This window comes from Neophocaena asiaeorientalis, unplaced genomic scaffold, assembly GCF_003031525.2.
Source record: "Neophocaena asiaeorientalis asiaeorientalis breed wild unplaced genomic scaffold, Neophocaena_asiaeorientalis_V1.1 scaffold1, whole genome shotgun sequence".
Taxonomy (NCBI): Eukaryota; Metazoa; Chordata; class Mammalia; order Artiodactyla; family Phocoenidae; genus Neophocaena; species Neophocaena asiaeorientalis.
In genome coordinates, this window is record NW_020171981.1 from 1,104,176 (window position 1) to 1,110,981 (window position 6,806).

Here is a 6,806-nt window from a genome sequence, read left to right on the forward strand (position 1 = left end):
CCACCCCCACCTCCCCCATCCCCAAGGCTCCCCAACCCTGCAGCAGGGGCAGCAGCCAAAACAAACGTGGGGGGGCGGGGTCGAGGAGCAGCAGCTGGGGGAGCCAACCCAGGACTTTCGGAGGCTGGAGGAGGAAAGGGCCAATCACCCTCCCAGGGCCTGGGAGGAAGAGGGGCCTCCTGGGGCCACCCAGGCCATTGGGACGAAAGCCTCTGCCAGCAAGGGCCACAGTCGGACCAGTCCCCTGGGTGAGTCTGAAGGTGGGCTAGGGGCTCCTACAGGGTGATGGGGGGCGGTTAAGATCTCCTCTCCCCAGCTGGAAGCCCCAAAGGTTGGGGAGTAACACCTGCTGAGTACAGGCCTTGTGCTAGGCCGTGAGAGCCCTGCCTCGAGGAGTTCGTGGAGATATCAAAGATGATTTAGTGATGCGAATTATCTTCTCTAATCCTCACACCCCTGTAGGTACGTATTATCCCCATTTGGAGAGGAAACGGAGGTTCAGAGAGCAAAATAATTTGTTCAAGGCCACTGAACCCGTTTTCGTCACTGCTATGCCATAACGACTTCCCTGACCCATCCCTCCCCTCTAACCCTGTCCTGGTGCCTTCTTGGCCTTCTGGGTGAGCTGTGATGTTTATAACCTGTTGGCAGCCTCACCATTATATCTGATCTGCCCTGACTCTGATGGCCGTTTGGTCACTGCTGGGTGGCCTCATCAGGGTCGCCATGTAAGGTTGTGCAGGTTGTAAACTGAATGGTGACCTCTATGGCTGGACAACCTGCATAACTCTCAATGGTGGCTGTGTCTTTCTGATATAGCTGACCAGGCATAGCCCCTGCCTGCTGCCCAGGCCAGACCTGTGGTCCTCAGGCCCCCAGTTCACGTCCACCCACTTCTTTTCCAGGCTTTGCTGTTTCCCAGCAGCCTGCAGAGGCCCCATAGACAGCCTGAGGCCCCTCCTTCCGCTGCCTGGCCAAGCCCCACCCTCCCCAGACCTCCCTTCCCTTGCTCAGAAACCGGACCCCCGATCTGTCACCAGCCCACCCGCTGTCCTGATGAACCTGGGCCTGAACTTGAGGGCCCAAGCCTTGACCCTCTTGTGGGACAGGCTGAAGGAATCCCGGCCCTCGTTCTGCAGCTGGTGCAAAAGCTGTGGCTGCTGGGCCTGGATCACTTGGTGGCCCCAGGGGCGTAAGAAGCCCAGGGGGAGGCCCACCAGCTACCAGACTCGGCTCTGAGCTGGGGCGGGGCTCAGGCCCGGGGTGTAGGAAGTTGTTTTGAGCACCTTGCTCACTACATGCCCCTCACCCCTTGACCCCTAAATCAAAGGTGGCTTCCCAGTCCTTGGTGACTTTTAGGGACCTGGTGGTCTTTTCCGGTTCTTAGCTCTTTCTTCTCAGTCCCTAATTGCTGTGTGTAACCAGAAGCATCTGTCTGTGTGGGCGAGGACTCCCTCTGCCCGGGATGGGGGTGCAGGGCTCCCTCCCCTCCCCTGCCCTCCCCATCTCCCCACCTGTGGCCTGTGAGTGTCCAGGCTCCCTCCCAAGGCCCTGTCACTCCCCACCACGTCCTCTCCTCAGTGCCCCTTGTTTCCTTGTTCTAGGTGTTTCGCCCTTTCCCACCCTTTACCCATAAACACCTGGAGTCGGGGGCTCAGGCCCCCGTCGGTATCTGCCCACCTCCCCACAGTGCTTCTCACGCTGCTGTTGCTTGGCAGCCCGTGTACGTGCCGGTGAAGGAAATAAAGGACCTGTGCGCTACCTGGCCCAGCCTCTGCTGTCTTTCTCAGGGAGTGCACGTGTGTGTGTGTGTGTATGTGTGTGTGTGTGTGTGTGTGCACTTTGGTGGGGCAAAGCTGTGGAGAGAGGATGGGCTCCAGTCGTGAATTATGTGCTAGGGGCTTTGATTAAACACATAATCATTTCAGCAACCCCTGAGGGGGGGGTGATCTGACAAATGGTCGTCAGGTGATGAAACTGACACCTAGGCAGGTGAAGTGACCCTCCCAAGAGTGGAACAGCTGGTTGTGGAGCTGGGATTTGAACCCAAGCCCTCAGGCCTCCAGAGCCCATGCTTGGGCAGGCCCCCTTCCCCGATCCTTTCTGTTCCTGGGATCCTGACTCAGTGCCTAGCTGCAAAGGGTAAAGCAGGAATGAAGTCACCACTGTCTTAGGCAGAGGTCCCCCAGAAGAACATGTGAAAACAAGTCGTTTATTCCGTTAAATGAGGCTGTTGGACTGACTCTTGCCAAGGCAGGATTCTCAAACACGCAGGCAGAGAGGGACAGAAAACAGTATGAGATCAGAGGGTCCCAGAACTTTTGTTATGAGTCTGGCTTGATATGTTCAATTTCCAGTTTAGAGTTTATCATTTTGGAAAATAAGAGCTCGATTCTCAGAGCGGTTTAGTCACCTTCTAATTCTTGGTGTTTCCAGAGCATTGATAATAAAGATTTCAATCATGAAAAAAAGAAAAAACCCAAGTAGTTTATTTAGAAGATGATCCCAGGAAGCACTCTTGGTGGGGGAGTGGGGAATTGAGAACAGAAGGAAGCTAACGAAAGGGAGTTCTAGGCAACAGAGGCTCAGTCCTACCGGGGAACCCTGGGAGGGAGTGTAGCCCGTTGCAACTCAAAGTGTGGTCTGTGGACCAGCATCATTAACATCTCTTGGGAGTTTATCAGAAATGCAGAATCTCAGGTCTCACCCAACACCTATATTCTCGGAATCTGCATGTTGACAAGGTCCCCAGGACCTTGACCTTCAATGCATATTGAAGTCGGAGATGCACCAATCTAGAACCCATTTCAGTCACCCCATCCAAGGGGCGAGGAAGCTGGGGCAGGCATCCTCCAAGTTTCGTTTGTCATTGGCTGAGGTCTGCTCCTGGGGTTATGAACTCACTGGTGCTCTGGCCTCTCCACACATACGCTGGGGAAAAGCCCCCTGGCAGAGACTAACTGTGCTTGTCATGGACCATGGTCAGTGTGTGCTAGAATGGTGAGTGCCGAGGAGGCGGGCAGGTCACTGACAGTCTGCTACAGTCCACCCTTTGTGCCACTCAGATGCACTCAAGCCCCATGTGGAGTTCACTCTGGCCTGGCATTGCTTCTTTAAGATGGCGGCTGGTCACAGTGTCTTAGGAAGAAGAATTACACCTGGAGGATGAATGGTATAAGCTGTGGTCCTCAGCTGCAATTGCTCCGGAATCCCTAGATGATACTTCTCATCTCCTTCCTCTACCACCCATCCTATATTCCCCTCTTCCTTGGTCAGCACTTCAGCTGGTCCAGGTTGCTTTCTGGTTACTGGTGAAGTAACCTAGATCATCATTCCTGAGAGGTCTGAACACTTGGTCATCGGCCCTGGTCAGGCTACTGTTACTGCAACTGCCTGTTTATGGTTATTGCCAGGCAGGAAGTCCCAAGACACTCCTCAGTGAATCCCCCTGAGTTCCAGACCCTGAATACTCCTTCCTGTCCCCACTATGAGGCAGTGGTCCTAACCCCTCATGTTAATCAGAATCAGTAACCCCTGCTAATAATTGGCCTTTCTTTGCCTGATGGTCTAATGACATGAACCAAAAATGGCCAGGCAGCCTCTATAACTTTATTTTTTTCTTTTTCTTTCTTTTTTTGTTTTTTTTGCTTTTTTTGTTTTTGGCCGCACTGTGTAGCTTGCAAGATCTTAGTTCCCTGACTAGGGATCGAAACTGGGCCCCCTGTAGTGGGAGCACAGGGTGCTAACCACCGGACCACGAGGGAATTCGCAAGTCCCTATAACTTTAGATTTAGGAGAACTTTTACTGTTCTGCCTGGTGGAAGCATCTTTCCCCGGGAACCAGGATTTCTAGTCCAGGAGTGTCTAGAGTTGTGGGGATGGGAAGTACAAATTTCTGAGGTGCGGCACTGGCAATGTTGGTCATAGGGACCACTTCCACTCTCCCCCTAGATTCCCAGACCCACGTGTTCTGGCTGTCAGGGACAAAGCATTGTTTGAGAACCTCTGGCTCAAAGTATATCCTTCACCCCACCCTCCAGGGTGCACCCCCCAAGTTAATGCCTTAGCTGTGCCTTTAATTCCGACATTCTTTTAGGCCTGTGGTCTCTGGGTCACGTGGTGTCTGGTAGGACAAGTGGATCCCATGGTCATATGTTCATTGCTGCACCTCCTTCACTATAAAGCAGGTCCCTTGTCTGAGGTCCTGTTTTTTTATTTTTTAATTTTTTTTTACTTAAGATCTTTATTGGAGTATAATTGCTTTATAATGTTGTGTTAGTTTCTGCTGCATAACGGTGAATCAGCTATATATATGCATATATCCCCATATCCCTTCCATCTTGCATCTCCCTCCCACCCTCCCTATCCCACCCCTCTGGGTGGACACAAAGCACCGAGCTGATCTCCCTGTGCTATGTGGCTCCTTCCCACTAGCTATTTTACATTTGCTATTGTATATATGTCAATGCCACTCTCTCACTTCATCCCAGCTTACCCTTCCCCCTCCCCGTGTCCTCAAGTCCATTCTCTACATCTGTGTCTTTATTCCTGTCCTGCCCCTAGGTTCAGTAGAACCTTTTTTTTTTTTTTTAGATTCCATATATACGTGTTAGCATACGGTATTTGTTTTTGTCTTTCTGACTTTCTTTGCTCTGTATGACAGACTCTAGGTCCATCCACCTCACTACAAATAACTCAGTTTCATTTCTTTTTATGGCTGAGTAATATTCCATTGTATATATGTGCCACATCTTCTTTATCCATTCATCTGTCGATGGACACTTAGTTTGCTTCCATGTCCTGGCTATTGTAAATAGAGCTGCAATGAACATTGTGGTACATGACTTTTTTTGAATTATGGTTGTTTTAGGGTATATGCCCAGTAGTGGGATTGCTGGGTCGTATGGTAGTTCTATTTTTAGTTTTTTAAGGAACCTCCATACTGTTCTCCATAGTGGCTGTACCAATTCACATTCCCACCAACAGTGCAAGAGGGTTCCCTCTTCTCCACACCCTCTCCAGCATTTCTTGTTTGTAGAGTTTTGGATGACGGCCATTCTGACCCGTGTGAGGTGATATGAGGTCATGTTTTATGGGATCCTGTGATGACATGTCACACACTGTACGTCCTTAGATGCTCTGTCGTCCTGTAGTGCTGGGGGAGGCACTGTGGGCAGAAGGGAAAGCCTACGTTCAGAACGTGAACCACTCCCCACCAGGATGGTTCAATGCCCCTTCTAGGGTGGAAGGTGTCTGATGGAATCAATTTACCAAGTGGCTTGCTGGTCCCCTAAGGGTGTGGTCCCATAGCCAGGACTCAGAAATGGCGTCTGCTGCTCACAAGTCAGAAGTGCAGCAGAGGTAGTAGCTGGATTGACTATCGGTTCCATGCCTGACCTCTGTCTCTGGCACCATGGTCACTTTATTCATGGGCCCATAGTGCAAGTAGGGAGTGGCCAAAGACTGCACCTAGCTGACCTCCATTGGGTGAGACATCCTGACCACCTGGTCGTTTCAGTGGATGTTCTCGGGCGGGCACTGGTGTGAGACACGAAAGTCCACAGGCCCTGTGCCACCCTCCATGGATCTATCTACTTGCCTCTTTCCCAGATGTCTTCGTCTCGGAATTTCTAGTCTTTCTCTTGCATGTCCCCTGACCGATCTGCTGCTGCCCGGAGGTCTGTGTGTGTTCTTCCCCCAAACCGCTTCTTCCTCCACGCCAAGTGGATGCCCAGGTCCAGAACGTGAAGCTCTACCCACCTGAAAGGCTGCCCTTCACCACCGTCTTCCAGGGCCACCCAGAGTGAGCCGTGGCTCAGCAGCAGTTCATTTTCAGTTTTTACCAGCTTATCAAGTCTACCCCCTCGTGAACCAGGCCTGAATTTTTCCTCCTGTATGAGCTGGCCATAGGGAAACTCCAGTGAGGCTATAGGGGTAAGCCGAGGAAGAGGCACTGGTGCAGTAGACATAGGTGGCCTGGGGGTGTGGGTGACTGACTTGTTTGTGCCCTCTGGCCTTCCTCAGGCCCAGTCTCAAGTGTACCATTTCATCCTAAACTGAATCACTGCTTGGCCCCATCCAACCTTATGACGTGGTGAGTCTGAAAACACCCAGCTCATGGTGGGCAACTCTGATTGCATAGTAACTTAATGTCCAGTGGTCAAGTGCTCACTCCCTACTAGGGCCCGGTAGCATGCTGGGAGTGGCTTTTTTAACAGTAAATAATTCTCTTCTGTAGATAGCATGCCCTTGACTCTAGAACAGGGGTCAGCAAACTATGACCCATGGGCCAAATCTGGCCCGTCACCTGTTTTTGTTTGGCCTGCAAGCTAAGAACGTTTTTTATAGTTTAAATGGGTACACCTTAAATGGTTATTTGAGTGCCTATGCAATGTCCTTGATTTTGCCTCTTGGCCTGCAAAGCCTAAAATATTTTCCATCTGGCCCTTTAAAAAAAGTTTGCCAGCCCTAGGGGTCTGCACTGCACTTCTCTTATTGGGACTTCCCAGAGACTTCACATGAAATTCTTGTCCAACACAGATATTTCTAGCACTGTGGGATCTGTAGCATCACAATTACTGAGATTCCTTTTAAAAAATTTTTATTTTATATTGGAGTATATTTGATTAGCAATGTTGTGTTAGTTTCAGGTGTACAGCGAAGTGATTCAGTTATACATGTACGTGTATCTATTATTTTTCAAATTCTTTTCCCGTTTATTGCAGAGAATTGAGCAGAGTTCCTTGTGCTATACAGTAGGTCCTTCACAATTACTGAGATTCTTATCTGTAGTGAATTAGGATGGG

General features: G+C 50.6%; 1 long non-coding RNA gene across 1 annotated transcript; it reads left to right on the forward strand.

Annotated features, from left to right (window-relative positions):
- The first annotated feature begins 26 nt into the window (after positions 1 to 26).
- On the forward strand, positions 27 to 1,748 carry LOC112400006 (uncharacterized). Its single transcript, XR_003003350.1, has 3 exons — positions 27 to 248; positions 372 to 462; positions 1,605 to 1,748. It is a non-coding gene; the product is annotated as an uncharacterized LOC112400006 (long non-coding RNA).
- Positions 1,749 to 6,806: the final 5,058 nt, after the last annotated feature.